The sequence below is a fragment of the Podarcis gaigeae genome (genome assembly GCF_964106915.1).
Source record: "Podarcis gaigeae genome assembly, chromosome: 2".
Classification (NCBI taxonomy): domain Eukaryota; kingdom Metazoa; phylum Chordata; class Lepidosauria; order Squamata; family Lacertidae; genus Podarcis; species Podarcis gaigeae.
The window spans coordinates 24,593,539-24,610,058 of record NC_139679.1 but is presented as its reverse complement, the minus strand read 5'-3'; the positions used below and the strand labels follow the sequence as shown (position 1 = coordinate 24,610,058).

At 43.3% G+C, this 16,520-nt stretch overlaps 1 long non-coding RNA gene across 2 annotated transcripts in view; it reads right to left on the bottom strand.

Annotated features, from left to right (window-relative positions):
* LOC310839294 overlaps positions 1 to 16,520 on the bottom strand; it is a 191,678-nt gene that overhangs the window by 156,186 nt on the left and 18,972 nt on the right. The window lies entirely within an intron of this gene.

Here is a 16,520-nt window from a genome sequence, read left to right as displayed (position 1 = left end):
AGTTGTATAATTGACCTTTCTGTTTCATTTGCAACAGCGCCTTTCCAATCCAATACTTGAAATAAGAGCCATTTGGGAATCCCACTTTGGTCAATCGGGGAGGTTTTAAATGATCAGCCTTGCTCCCATCTCAAAATTGCTCAACGGTGACACCGGATGGACAGGAACATTTGAAAAGTTGACTTTTACATCTTTACTTTTTGTCACATGTTGGGGCGGCATTTTCTGCCCCTGACTGCATCCTGATTGTTAACTATTGCCTACAAAGGAAGGTCACAATAGCAGAGAGAGCAATTGCCAGGTGTTAAAGTAATCTTCTGTATATTGTTAACCTGTTTAAAGTATCTTCCACTACAGTGGTACCTCGGGTTAAGAACTTAATTCATTCTGGAGTTCCGTTCTTAACCTGAAACTGTTCTTAACCTGAAGCATCACTTTAGCTAATGGGGCCTCCTGCTGCTGCTGTGCCGCTGGAGCACGATTTCTGTTCTCATCCTGAAGCAAAGTTCTTAACCCGAGGTAATATTTCTGGGTTAGCGGAGTCTATAACCTGAAGCGTCTGTAATCTGAAGCGTATGTAACCTGAGGTACCACTTATAGATAATGTATTGTTGAAGACCCTCAGGGTTGTGAGGTTAGCAGCTGACCAATATCAAAAGAAAGGAGGAGGGGAGGAAGGCTAATTGGAAATAATAATAATAATAATAATAATAATAATAATAATAATTTATACCCTGCCCATCTGGCTGAGTTTCCCCACCACTCTGGGCAGCTCCAGCCACTCTGGGCGACATCTGAAGGCAGCCCTGTATAAGGAAGTTTTTAACATTTCATGTTTTATTGTGGTTTTATAATTGTGGGAAGCTGTCTAGAGTGGCTGGGAAACCCAGTAAGATGATGATGATGATGATGATGATGATGGTGATGATGATTTATTGAATTTATATACTGCCCTATACCCAGGGGTCTCTGGGTGGTTCACAGAATAAAATCAAGATATAAAACCACAAAATACCTAATAAAAATAAAAACAACAACCCAATATCCCCCACATTTTAAAGAACACATTTTGAAAGGGCATAGGATGTAACTCGGATCAACCAAAGGCCTGGTTTAAAAGGAACGTTTTTGCCTGGCACCTAAAGGTGTGTAATGAAGGAGCCAGGCAAACATCCCTGGGGAGAGCATTCCACGGATGGGGGGCCACTGCAAAGAAGGCCCATTCTCGTGTCGCGGCATATAAAATTATTATTATTAACCACAAAATTCAATAAATTCTATCCTTTTTAGGGAGATCTTTCTCATTTGGACAAGCTGTGGGTGATTAGTTTGATATTTGATCAAAGGACTTATGATTAACCAATATACATTTGTGTGAGTGTAGAAGACTTCAACCTCTTCTGGTAATCCTGTTACTGAAGATTGTCAGCACAGTGGCAAAACCTGGCATATAGCCTGTCACTGTCAAGTGGTCCTGCAGGACTGCACAGATAAAGTGCAGCTCTTTGGTGGTTTTGCTTGATAATTAATTGATCAGCCTCAAGTGAATCCTATGGTCCTTGGATTGCATCTGCAGCAACAGGCAATGACATTTTTAATTTTAAAAAATACGACATGTGATGTTTTTTGAAGAAGGTTGTCAATATTTTCCCTTTCTGCACTTTGTTTTGAAATGACTTGATTCCCGGTTTGGTTTGGTTTTTCTTTTTTTGGGTTGTGAAATATTAGGTTCGTTTGCGAGGTCTATATGAAGTTGGTGTTCTTTCTCTTTAGAACATTCAGCCCAGTGCGCAACGTTTACAATGGTACCTCGGGTTAAGTACTTAATTCGTTCCGGAGGTCCGTACTTAACCTGAAACTGCTCTTAACCTGAAGCACCACTTTAAGCTAATGGGGCCTCCCGCTGCTGCTGCTGCACCACTGGAGCACGATTTCTGCTCTCATCCTGAAGCAAAGTTCTTAACCTGAGGTACTATTTCTGGGTTAGCGGAGTCTGTAACCTGAAGCGTTTGTAACCTGAAGCGTGTGTAACCTGAGGTACCACTGCATTTGTTGTCAGGCCTTTGCAAGTGGGAGAGAAACTACAAATGGGTCTTTTATTGATAATCTTTTCATGGTAGCTCACATTGACTTTACAAACCCTTTCAAAAGCGGTAAGGAACTAACTGCCAGGTGTGTGATTGTATGAAGACTGGTGTAGGAAAGATGTTGATCCCACAGGGTAGTCCCATAATGCATTGCAGCACCTTCTTTGTGCTGCTGTACAAAGAAAACAGGTGGCATCCGAACAGTAGTAGTAGTAGTCGTAGTAGTAGTAGTAATAATAATAATTATTATTATTATTTATTTATACCCCGCTCTTCCCGGTTCAAAAAACCGGGTTCAGGGCGGCTAACAACAAATTGATGCAACAAAAAACAGCATAAAATACAGTATAAAATGTGAATAAAAATAAATTTGGAATTCAAAAATCAATTTAGGGGGGAAATCTATCCAATAAACATTAGATAATCACCAGGGCTAGCTGGCTAAATTAGTCCTATTTGGGCCAGCGAGGAGACCAGGGGAGAATTAGCTGTGGGATCCCAGAGCGGGTAATCTTCATAAAAAGGGGAAAGGGAGGGAAGGAAGGGGAATAAAAGATCAGGCTAAGTTCAAATTGAAAGCCAGGTGGAATAGCTCTGCAGCAGGAAGTTAAATCCTGCAGGGCCCTGGTCTCATGGGACAGAGCATTCCACCAGGACGGAGCCATCACTGAGAAGGCCCTGGCCCTGGTGGAGGATAATCTGACTTCTTTAGGGCCTGGGACCTCTAAACTATTATTATTCATGGACCTTAGGGTCCTCTCTGGGGCATACCAGGAGAAGCGGTCCCGTAAATACGAGGGCCCTAAGTACACACAAGCCAAATAGTGGTCGGACTTTCAGAGACAGATTAACGTTGTGAAAGCCCGTATGTATACGGTTATTATATGGGGGATCAGATGTTCTTCAGCAGCACGCCCAATCCCCCAAAATCACATGAGCCTCCAGCCCACAGTACTGGCCATGCAATTTTCAAAACTTCCTACTGCTGGCAAGAGAGCCCTTCACCTGGGAATACCCATGCCTCTCAAACAATTCTATGAGAAACATCGGGAACACAGGATTGATTATCAGGAAAGCCAGGGGGAGCTGGCTCATCACTCCTCAAAAATGTTCTATGCTCAAAAGCCAGCGTTTCCAGTAGAACCAAAGTTAGCTGAAAGCGACTAAGTTGAGAACAAGGGAACCTGCATTAGGCACGATGACTGTTTGTTCTGCTGGTTTGAAAGGAAACTGGTCACAAGAATAAACTTTGGCTGAGCCAGGGCAACGTATATATTAACTAAAGCGATCCTCACCTCACACGTCCACACTCATGTAAGCATCCTTCCACCATGTTAGCAACATGGCTTGATATTGCAGACACCTTAGAAACCCCAAGTTCCAGTGCCAGTCACACTGTGTGGACTTCAAAAAATTGCTACTTATTGTCATTATTAATCATTGTAAGAATCGTGGTCATTAACCAATCTTGACATTTTCTATTACAGTGGTACCTCGGGTTAAGAACTTAATTCCTTCCGGAGGTCCGTTCTTAACCTGAAACTGTTCTTAACCTGAAGCACCACTTTAGCTAATGGGGCCTCCCGCTGCCGCCACACGACTTCTGTTCTCATCCTGAAGCAAAGTTCTTAAGCCAAGGTACTATTTCTGGGTTAGCGGAGTCTGTAACCTGAAGTGTCTGTAACCTGAAGTGTCTGTAACCCGAGGTACCACTGCATTATGAAGTACTCGAGATCACAGAGAAAAAGAACACACTATAGAGTTTGGTCACCCATTGGCTCTCATTATAGGCAGAGCAGGAAGGAATGAAAATGTGCCACATGTAAGGTTACAGTCCAAAGTGAGCCAGACTTCATTTCCATTTAAAATCAGTGCAAAGTGGTTAGAATATGCAGGGCTGGACTAGAACACCCTCAGGGGTCCTTCCAGCTCTGCAATTCTATGGTTCTATGACTGGTGCAGTCCTGGTTCAAATCCTCACTCTACCATGAAATTCACTGAGTGATGCTGGACCCATCTGTCAGCCTAGCATAACGGTAGTGAAGATAAAATGGTGTCTGGAGGACTCTGTACTCCCACTACTCCTTGGCAGAAAGGTGGGACACAAATAAGTAATAGTCCTAACTAGTGCTATTTTTCTAGAAAAAGAGGTGCCAGAACTCACCACGAACGCCTCCCATGTTCTCTTAGAATGGCAATGGCGTTCAACTGAGAGGTGCCAGAACTGAGTTCCAACTGGTCATTACTATATTAAGGCCCATTTACTTTGTTGGGACCTGTGACCAATTCAGGACAATATTCAACTAAATTCTTGCACTAGTCCAAGGATTAGTGTGCCAGCACCTCTGTGCACAGGCTCTGTGCCATCCAAAACTGCTCCAGAGAGTTGGATGAAATGCCCAGAGAGTTGGATGAAATGCCCAGAACAGGTTTAGGGGGTTCACAGGGAGGAGAATGGGAGAATGTTCTATTGCAGAAGTGGAAACCATTGTGCTGACGGAACACTCAGCATAGTGCTATGTTGACTACAACCCTTAATCCTGACAGAAATTACATTTCCTATACAGTGGTACCTCGGGTTAAGTACTTAATTCGTTCCGGAGGTCCGTTCTTAACCTGAAACTGTTCTTAACCTGAAGCACCACTTTAGCTAATGGGGCCTACTGCTGCTGCCACGCCGCTGCTCCACGATTTCTGTTCTCATCCTGAAGCAAATTTCTTAACCCGAGGTACTATTTCTGGGTTAGCAGAGTCTGTCACCTGAAGCGTATGTAACCTGAAGTGTATGTAACCCGAGGTACCACTATATAAAGGTAATTTCTAGGCAGGAATGTGTATTTGCCAAGATGCCTGGAGTATCATCCACCATGAAAACAAGCTGTTGTTGAGACCGTATGATAACGTATACAGTGGTACCTCAGGTTAAGAACTTAATTCGTTCTGGAGGTCCGTTCTTAACCTGAAACTGTTCTTAACCTGAGGTACCACTTTAGCTAATGGGGCCTCCCGCTGCTGCCGCCAGTGTGTGATTTCTTTTCTCATCCTGAAGCAAAGTTCTTAACCCGAGGTACTATTTCTGGGTTAGCGGAGTCTATAACCTGAAGCGTATGTAACCTGAAGTGTCTGTAACCCGAGCTATCACTGTACATTTCCCTAAGCGGAAAATTGCATCTGGGTGGGGCAGGGGTTGATGTCATGTGTGAAGCAGTCCTAAGGACAATTGTACACCATGATCCATTTTGTGAACCCAATGCTCTGGTACAGCACATCTGGCACCAAGGTGCCGGGGACAACTGCAACATTGATGGAAACAGGCTGGGCACAGCTTTCTACTGCTAGCATATGGATGTCCCAGGAGAAAGGGCATTTGCTTATTTATACTCCACATTTCAGTCTATGCCACATGGCAGTCAAAACCAGCAGCAAGCGCACCAAGGAGCACCAAGTTGCATTGCGTTCCGCATTTTTCTGTTGCATCAGATTATTGGGGAGATTCCTCTATTGTTCTTCTTGTCATGTTATCCACAAGGGCTAATCTGTTGTTTCCCCAAAGGCTACAGTTTCCTTTCCAAGTTCTGGTGTGTTGTTTTCAATGTGCTTCGGGGCTTCCCCCCCCCCCCCACATCCCCAATATAACCACAATGTGTGTACTGTGCTTATTTTTTAAATAAACGTATTTTTAAATGTATTTTTTGTCTCTCTCTGTGTGTGTGTGTGAAAGATCAAATATTTAAATAGCAAAATTGTTTGAAGCTGGGCAACTCTGTGTGGCAAATTTCTGGCAACGAAAGTGTTGACTCTCCCCCCCGCCCGCCCCATTTCGCTTTTCCAGTGTCCCTTTAAGAAGGGACATTTTAAAGCAGTTGATTTTTCATCCCGAAGTAACCTTCGCTCTTACCCGATCAGTTCCAGTCAGCATGGCTGTCCAGAACGAATCTGATTTTCAGCTTGTCGGGTCATGAAAATTAAGACAAAGTATCTCCATATCTCAGCACCCACCCATTTTCCCCTCACAGTTTGTTGCTTGGACTATTTTTAGCTTCAGCATGTGCCTATGAGACAGGATGGATGGATGGAGGTTTAGCCTCAGTGGCACTCAGTAGGCACATGAAACCTTTTTAATCCAGTTGTTTGCTTCCCTGAGCAGCCTGCCACCACTAATTCACAGAACAAATCACAGAGGTGGAAAATTCAAAGGTCATGGAGTAGAAGCACCTCACAGTCACGCAGGAAGAACCAATCACCAGTCTCAGCTCACTTCTTCCTTCCAGGCCATAAGTTGCATGGATCTAAGATCAGCCCAGACCCTCCAAGTGTCCCTATTTTCCAGGGACAGTCCCGGATTTACAGAAGCCGTCCCAGTTTATGATTTGATCCCAGAATGTCCCACTTTTCCTCAAGACGTCCCTATTTTCATCGTAGAAATGTCAGAGGGTATGGAGTTACGCAACCCCTGAGCCAAAGAGATAAGTAACTACACAACCTTTAGAAGACATCTGAAGGAAGCCCTGTATCGGGAAGTTTTCAATGCTTAATGTTTTAGTATGTTTTTATATATGTTTGAAGCCACCCAAAGTGGCTGGAGCAACCCAGTCAGATGGGTGGCGTACAAACAATACTTCTTCTTCTTCTATTATTATTATTATTATTATTATTATTATTATTATTATTATTAAACAGGCCGTCCCTATTTTCATCGGAGAAATGTTGGCGGTGTGAGATGTAATCCACTGGGAGCAGTCAAATACAACATTCATTGTTTTCCTAGAGTGGACATGCAAGGGGATGTTTGGTTCAGGCAGTCAAAGCTTCCTGTTCCTCCTTGCCTGGAGCATCCTTCCTTGCGTGAGACTAGTGGGTGGGGATGACCTTTCCAGACCATTTAAAAGGACAACGCATGCTACCACTCTCTCTCTTTTCCATCTTCTTTTCGTCCTGTGAACTGCTGGACTGCTAGTCACTAGGTAAATCACCCTTATGGGGTAAACCTGTTTGTATATGTTTGAAACTTTAAGCCTAAAGCCTGACTTCAGGGATCATCACACTGTACTCTGCTTGATCGTGAGTAAACTTTCTTTTTATTGCTTATGAATTACTACTGTGGTCTCTTTATTCTTTTAGGAGGGATTCAAGGGGTCTTACCAGGAAAATACAGTGGACGCTCGGGTTGCGAACGTGATCCATGCGGGAATCACATTCGCAATCCGCAGCACCGCATCTGCGCACGCACAGGTCGCGATTTAGCGCTTCTGCGCACGCGCAAGCGTCAAAACCCAGAAGTAATCCATTCCGGTACTGTATGACTGTATTAGAAACATTTCAATCTGGACAAGCCAGACTGAATTGCGTATTGTCTTAAGAAACTCACACGACTTTGCAACCGGTTTTCTGCTGTGTAAAAGGGAATGCACTCTGCTAAGAAAAAGAACCTGCTAATGCAAGTTAGGAAGGATATTAATAAGCCATGTATCTTCTCCTGCCACCCTGAACATTCCCACAGGAGGGTGCGTCAGTCTGCTTAGATTCTAAGCACCAGCACGCTTTTTGAATGGGGTCGGTAGGTGGAATTCAAAATCACACTATGATGGATTTTCCACCTGCGCAAGCACTGCAGCTCGCCAGACGGAATGCTCCTCCCTCTCTGCCCACACACCCTTCCGGCGGTTCTTCCAACTCCCCTCCCCAAGTCAAGGAAAGCCCTTGCATAGGGCTGCTGCTGGCAGAGCTCATTAGATGAATTCCCCCCCCCCCAGTAAATTCAGTAGGTATTAATCCCAGGTAAATATGGAAGGGACTGTTGCCATGCAGCCTCTAAATTATTTACTCCGGTCTCAAAGTCAGCAGGAGTGGAGCGATTCCAGAGTAAGTGGATTGCTGATTGCTCTCTTGGACATGCACTTACCTTGCGACATGTGTTTAAACCATTTAATGAATTGGACTTGCCCAGAAGAATATTTGCAAATACTGAGAGAATTCACAGCGGGTCATTAATTTCCTGTGAGACGGAGCAAAGGGCTGGGATTTGGCCTAAGACATCTCATTTAGCATTTTCTTCAGGAGAGAAACATAATTGCATGTCACACGCACAGCTGTTAAAGTTCAACTAATTATATCCCCCCTCCATGCTTCCCAACAGGTACTCATTAACCGTATGTTTATATTTGACGAGGTATTGATTTTTAAGTGCAAGCACTTGCCAATAAGAAAAAGGCAGCCGCCGGAACATTAAACTGTCATTTGCTAGTGAAAGCTTTCCAAGAGAAAGCTGCCATTGTCTTCCTTCTCTTGGCTTGTTTACACTTCAGAATAGTACAGTGGTACCTCGGTTACATACGCTTCAGGTTACATATGCTTCAGGTTACATACGCTTCAGGTTACAGACTACGCTAACCCAGAAATAGTACCTCGGGTTAAGAACTTTGCTTCAGGATGAGAACAAAAATCGTGCCGCGGTGGCACAGCAGCAGTGGGAGGCCCCATTAGCTAAAGTGGTACCTCAGGTTAAGAACAATTTCTGATTAAGAATGGACCTCCAGAACGAATTACGTTATTAACCCGAGGTACCACTGTAATGTTGTTTTGTTTGTTTGTTTTTGCTTCTGTTACAGGGTGGGAACCTTTTCTTTCCCTTGAGAGCCATATTAAATCTTTCGGGTAGGGCAGAAGCTAGCAGTGGGGGGTGGGAGCAAAGTCAAAAGTGGATGGGGCCATTTCCATTTCTCTCTCTTTCCAGCATCCCCATCTCCATCCCTCACTCCCTCTCTCTGCCCCTGCAATATGCGAGGAGTTACAAAAGCAAAAACTGAGGATCTGGCCAGAACAAAGGTAAAGCTCTCCAGCTTCCATCTTTCATATACGGAACATCCTGTTGTACAAATGGCTGTCCCAAGAACAGTCTTCAAACGACAGCAAAGAGCCTCCACCAGGAATGTGGACAGGTAGCGCATAGTTTACATGTCATGGTGGTGCTCCATGTGGAACAATGGTACAGTTGGTGGAAAACCTGTAGAAGGCCAGATGACATCTTGGAACAGCTCCATGGCTGTCATGGCAGCCATGAAGTCCTGAACTCCTCCAGACAAGGTGGCCTCAGCAGGAATGCTGACATCCCCCACAAACCAGCATCATGGTGAAATAAAAAAAGTAAGGTCTTATATATATCATTTGAGGGAAAACATTTATTAACTTTAATAACAAGTGATGCCCACTAAAGACTGGCAGAAGAAGAAAATTACTTAGAACTCTGTGGCTTAGAACTGCGGCAGTACAAAGCACAGTATTACATCCGTTTGCATTAATTCCAAAAGGATTGAAGTCCCAGAAAGCAAAAATTAAAAGAACTCAGTGCATCAGAAATTGAATTAATTTCACACATACCCCAGGTAATTTATTCCGATACAGAAGGAAATCTTGGGCGGGGTTCCTGTTTGGGGCCCTCATTCTGCCGTACCAAATAATGTAGTCAAGCCCATTGAGATGGCAAGAGCTGATCAGGAACTGCTAGCGTGATTGTTTGCGAGTAATGGAGAAGGCGCTGACACCAGCCGCAGCTGGAAGGAATAACTTACGGTGTAACTGGTAAGACGTAATTAAACTAAAAGCAGATTCACTGGCAGCCTATTTTTCAAATGCTGAAAGCTTGCTTGAGAGCAGGCGCGCTGTGCCTGCAATCGCAACACACATTAACACTGGTGCGCCTTGACTTGCGAGGAACCTGAGCGTTTCCAGCATCAAGGACCGTTAAAGCAGAATGAGCAGGAATGTGGCTCATAAAACCAAGTGATGTCTAGAAAAATTTAACAAGAGGCTAGTTCAAAAGGAAATATCATTAAATCTTTAATGCGTTCTTGTTCTGCTTCAGACTTTGCTCCCTTTAGGGTTTACCCACCCCCCACCCTCCGCTTCAGCTTCCATGAAAACTCTTAGCTGCAGTTAAGAAAAAGAAAAAATGAAAAAACAGGAATGTAAGCTGCCATAATCTCTCTCCGTGTTTATCTGACATGATTCCATTTTTATGCCTCGAAAGGCAAGGGGCTGTTCAGCCACTGGAAACATCAGGTTTTTTAGCTAGGGGGCAACAGATTGTATATGCATTCATGGCCATCTAGAGAAAGGCCTAAGCGAGATATAATATAGGCTCACCCAAGCCCTGGTAGAACTGGCACGTCACCACAGCGGAACTGGGCAAGGCCCATTTGCAGCATGAGCTAATTGGGATCAGAGTTTTGGGGCTACATGCAAGTTACACAGCAGCAGAGGGTCATAAGAACTGGGCAAATAAAAGCCCCTACAACTAGGCTAAAAAACAAACAAAAGAAACTATAATCCCAATTTACAAATTGAGATATCTAGCAAATAAACATTTTGCCTGGGGACCACACAAAAATACATATAACTGTCAAATTAATCTAGGAACTTGCATAGCGAGAGGTAGGGAAAAAATCATTTTCATTAGCTGTATTGCAAAGGCCAGGACCATTCCCCGCCCCCCCCCCCCACACACATGGAAAAGAAACATTCTGCACTTAGAACTTTTATGTAAATATGCATTGAAAAGCACTGGAGAAATGTGAATTTCACAAGTGTACACAATTGTAATCTGGACTTTTCATGCTTCCTTGAAGAAAAAAAATCCACACCAAACAGGACAGGGCAGAGGTCATATTAAGAAGCAGGATGGAACTGGGCTGCTCACCCAACCTCTGCTCAAAAGGAGAAGTGCTAAGAAGTTTAGAACTCTTCAACATAGAAATCAGATGGGTGGAAAAGGGACTACAGTGGTACCTCGGGTTACATACGCTTCAGGTTACATACGCTTCAGGTTACAGACTCCGCTAACCCAGAAATAGTATCTCGGGTTAAGAACTTTGCTTCAGGATGAGAACAGAAATCGTGCAGCCGCGGCACGGCAGCAGCAGGAGGCCCCCATTAGCTAAAGTGGTGCTTCAAGTTAAGAACAGTTTCAAGTTAAAAGCAGTAAAAACAGACCTCCAGGACGAATTAAATATGTAACCAGAGGTACCACTATATTATATATTTCCTGAGATCATAATAAAAACTATGCGACAGCATTCTTTATGAAGCATCTGTCGGTCGTTCATTCTAACTTTCGTTTGAAATACTTAAGGGGAGGAAATAGATACTTGAAACAGAGTGTTTCCAGGAATCCTCTGAGAGCTGGCATTCCCATTCCCACTGACTGTGATGGGAATGAGTATCCACTGCCAAACTATGCTAGGGTTCTTCTGATATTTGAAACTGGACTTTTCAAGACCCCATGGTGCAATCAAAATGGCTTAGTCTCCAGCTTGGCTTTGCAAACTCCAACACAACTTGGTACCCATTGAAGACCATCATGTATATAGAATACTTATTTATATATATAAAGGCTGGGGAATATTAAATTTAGCAATTTATTTTGAGGCACTCCAGCTATGCTATTTGGCTCACTTCATCTTGAAGGATGAAGGCATCCAATAAACTCACCTAGAAAGTGCCCGATGGATTCACCTAGGAAATCACATCTCCATTGTTCAGAAGCAGGTCTAATTGGCTGCATAAAGTAGATCAGAGATTCACTAGAACAATGTTAAAAATCTGGGTAATAAGGAAAGAGAAGCTGGCTCCAGCAATATCTCTTCTGATGCCCTTAAAACATCTTTCTGATTTTTATAACGCATGCAGAATCCATGGCTTTGAAGGCTGGAGCAGCCAGGGTCTCTGTAAGTTGATAGATTTCTACATAGTGGCAGAATTAGTGTAATTCCTCTAATGGAATTACAGCAGAAAACAAAATTACAAGGTATCTCCATGATTTTGTTATTGCGGAGAAAGCTTGTTTCTTTCTTAAATAAATACACTACTGAACAACTGGTCTTAAGAGATCTAACAATTTGGGGAAATAGCCTGCTAATGAACATAGCAAATGATAAGGGACAAGTATGCTGGACGAGACTCTTGAGAGTCCCATGGACTGCAAGAAGATCAAACCTATCCATTCTGAAGGAAATCAGCCCTGAGTGCTCACTGGAAGGACAGGTCCTGAAGCTGAGGCTCCAATACTTTGGCCACCTCATGAGAAGACTCCCTGGAAAAGACCCTGATGTTGGGAAAGATGGAGAGCACAAGGAGAAGGGAACAACAGAGAAGGAGATGGTTGGACAGTGTTCTCGAAGCTACGAACATGAGTTTGACCAAACTGTGGCATGCAGTGGAAGACAGGAGTGCCTGGCGTGCTCTGGTCCATGGGGTCACGAAGAGTCGGACACGACTAAACGACTAAACAACAACAATATCTTTATTATACAAGGTTGTATTGGACATAGTTAAAAATGTTTGAGACAAAGGAGAAACAATAGTTAAGGGCTGTGGTTCAAACCCCCATTTAAGAAGGCTCAAAAGCAAAGTGTGCATTCACCCTCTTTGTTTTTAGTGTTATTTTTGCAATGGTTTGCAGGGGTTCTTCTTGTAGAGCGGGGGAGAATCTTGGTTGTTCCACGAATCCAGTCTCATTCAGTTTAACAAGAGGGCTTAAAATATTGAACAAACCTGTCTGGAATGGCAGGCAAGCTGAAAATCAGATTTCAGCCAAGTGTGAATGGAAAATATCTAAATTATTTAATCTCTAGAAAATTAGGATTGATGAAAGATGTGCCAGCTCAACCTTGGCAAAGGAAACGCTGCTGGGACCACTGTCAGAAAAGTGAAGCTCTGACAGATTGTGAAGGTGCTGTCTTTTTAGGTGCCTTTAAAAAACAGGGGGCTTGCTTCAGTTGCAAACTTGTGCTAACCCTTAGACAATATGCTGTGGAAAGAAGAAAGAGAGACAAAACTAAATATTTCTGGCACCTTGTGCTAAGCTTCATGTGTTTACCAAGTTTCACTAATGCAGAAAGTGAAGGTGGGTTTTTTGCTCTGTGTAACTATGTTGAGCATTGGATTTGGACAAATCCTGACTCCTAAACTAAGATTGAGTGTCTTGGAGGGATTTGATACTTGCCCCAAAAGAAACAGGGTCTGTACAAGACTACAGAAGTGAAAGCAGGAGTCTGAAATGCTTTGTGGTGCCTGGGTGATTCAGACATCAAAGAGATACTGCAGACAGGTGTCTACTAAAAGCAAAATTGTGTCTCCAAGCATAAGCAGTGCAGTGTACAGGGGAAGACAGAGCAACCGACAGCTCTAGCTTGTGATAAGAGGGAACGAATTTACAAAGCCCTCCAATCCCTGTGTTTTGGGAACAAAGGGAGTTTTACAAGAGCAAAACATATGTCTCTAAGGTTAAGGAAGATACCAAGATGGGGAGGGTAGAGTTTGGATGAAGAGATCTATTGGTCAAGCTTCTAAACAGAAGGTATGGTTTTACCCAGCAAGTAAATCCATTTTAGTTCTCCCCAGCTCAAAAATCAACTTTAAATATGCCTGGTACAAACATCCCTAGACTTATTTGTCTGCAATTTGGCAGGATTCTTATGCAGAGGCACCTCTCTCATGCCTCCAATTTCCAGACCAATTACCCATGAAACACTAGGGCAGATTCAGCAATTGCTTTTTACACACCATAAAACTGTAAAGGCTGCCCTCGTGAGAAAATCATTCTAGCTATCCTTCTGCAATTTGGCATGATGCATGCTGTCAGAAGGAGTGACCTTGCATGGAAATTTCATCCAGTTCTACCCCAAAATTTAATAAATAAATAAAAAGTTATAGATGTTTCCCCTTTACAAAAACAGCTTTTGAAGATCCCCAACACAAAAGCCCCGGGACCTATCTGCCTGCAACTTGGCAGGCTTTATCCAGTCCGGAGGGGCCACCCGTCATGTCAAGTGAGAGATACACAGCTCACTTCAAGAAAGAGACGTGCACTTCTGGGAATGGCCAATGTACACATTCCATACATGAGTCACATGAATCCCATAGTACAGATGACAGTGCCAATTAGCTGATTTGTCACAGGGAGCACATGGCAAAACAAATATCCCTAAATGATGCTAGTCAGTAAACAAAAAGAACGTGGAAATCTCTCAATTGTTGCAGGCCAATCTGGTCAGTGTGGAAATGATTTGTTGTTGTTGTTGTTTAGTCGTGTCCAACTCTTTGTGACCCCATGGACCAGAGCACGCCAGGCACTCCTGTCTTCCACTGTCTCCCCCAGTTTGGTCAAACACATGTTAGTAGCTTTGAGAACACTGTCCAACCATCTCGTCCTCTGTCGTCCCCTTCTCCTTGTGCCCTCCATCTTTCCCAACATCAGGGTCTTTTCCAGGGAGTCTTCTCTTCTCATGAGGTGGCCAAAGTATTGGAGCCTCAGCTTCAGGATCTGTCCTTCCAGTGAGCACTCAGGGCTGATTTCCTTAAGAATGGATAGGTTTGATCTTCTTGCAGTCCATGGGACTCTCAAGAGTCTCCTCCAGCACCATAGTTCAAAAGCATCAATTCTTTGGCGATCAGTCTTCTTTATGGTCCAGCTCTTAAAATGATGTAATTGTTTTCAAATCAGTCATAGTCTAGAGTCAGCAAAATCCACCCATTGAGTTGTCCTACAGGAATTTTTATTAAGTCTTTGTGGCTTCAGTAATGAAGGAAAAATCACAAATGCCAACAGCTCACAACTAAAGCATCAGATTAAAACCTGGATAATCTCACACATGAACGTAACTGTCTTTAAACCAGTTTTCCCCAAAAACTGTACCTAGGAAACTTGCAGAGTGTATACCCCTTACTGTTTTGGATTGTTACAAAACTCCAGGTGATTCCTTCTGGAATAAGTTAAAATGTATTACTGAACGATTTGTAATGAGTTATTTTACACAGTTTGGGAATATAAACAAATATTTTGAGCGAGCACATTATTACCTTTGGTACAATTGGAAAATACAAACATATCCCTTCTTGGCCTCCACACCATACCCCAGAGATGTTCTCTTAATCTCTGCTCATCAGCTAAAGTTTTCTGTTGATATAATCATTCTAGGATATCTCAGTGCCTCCTGTGTGACATTTTTAGATTTAAGAACGACTTCTGAGAGCATACTGGGTGTTGTAAGAGGGAAAGCTACCACCCTAAGTAGGGCAGAATGCCTTTCCAAGACAGAGTATGGGAAATTGCAGTCAAATATAACTAGCAAGCCTAGGGCTAGTTAATGCATGACGGGGTTAAGACCACAGCATGGTATTCCTAGACTCAGGTCACACCCTCTCACCTCCAGGGAAGAAGGAAGTGAAGCTTCCTTTGCTCATCCTCTTCCAGCAGGTGAAGCTGACCTGGCAACATGTCTGGGCTTGATCACTTCAAGCCCAGACCACATGTTCAGAAACATTTTTCTGTATTTTGTAAGCCAAATATTTCTGCCTGTGTTCTTTTTGCTGCTGCATGGAATAACACATGAATCTGATCTTTGGAGTTTGTAAGTAAAGCATTTTACCTTACTAATGACGTGAGATAAAAAGGGAAAGTGCTGTTAGCAGACGAAACAGAATATAAAAGGTTTTTATTTAAAAGCTTATAATTCTCATGCTTCACTGTCACTACATATTTTGTAATTTTAAAGCTCTGTTGGGGCTCTCTTACTGGAGAATGTGTTTAGCCCCACACCTTGGATCTAGGAATCCAACCAATTCTTTTATTAAGGAACTCACATGGGATATCTATTTTCCACCCCACACAGAGCCCACCTTGTGACTCATAGCAGGAGTTTGAGTTATAAAATGGGAACAGTTTTCCCTGTCTTGTGGAAAGCTCTTAGATCATCAATGCAATTTCTCACAATTTGCGTGACATCTTTTCTGTGAGTAAGATGTGGGGGGGAGATACGCTTGCTGCGATTAAGCTTTTTCTTCTTCTCTGTACCTTTTCCTTCCTTTTATCTAAAATCACAGTCACCTCAGCCAACACTTCATGCTTTCTTATGTGTACTGAAAGCATAATCCAACTGAAATGAAAGAGCTGAGTCATAGGCATTGTTGCTTTCTACAGCAGTCTTGGTGGTGTGGGAATGGTGGGGTCCTGTCCCCCCCACCCCCCCCCACCCCGTGACTGACATTTGTGGCAACCCCTAAAGAGAAGGAGACCTGAGTAGTGCGGGCAGGGCCTGAGCACAACCCCACATTTTGCACAACGTCTTGGGGAAGGGCAACAGAGCTATGCAGACTTGCAGCAGTTAGGGGATTTCCATATCTTTCATTACTCACTGTTGCTCCCTAGGAATACCAGAAGCAAAATAAACACAACACGCAAGAGTCCAACATTTGAATGCAGGTTCCTGGTGCTGAATATGGATTCAATTGACCGAGAAGCATTATATGATATAAATCTTAGTAGTAGTAGTAATACATTAGCGCAGAGTGTATGCGTCATCCTGGCACAGAGCTATAGAGGTGACTATTCATTGCACAAGTCAGCTTCAAGTCAGCCTGTGGAATTCTCAACACAAA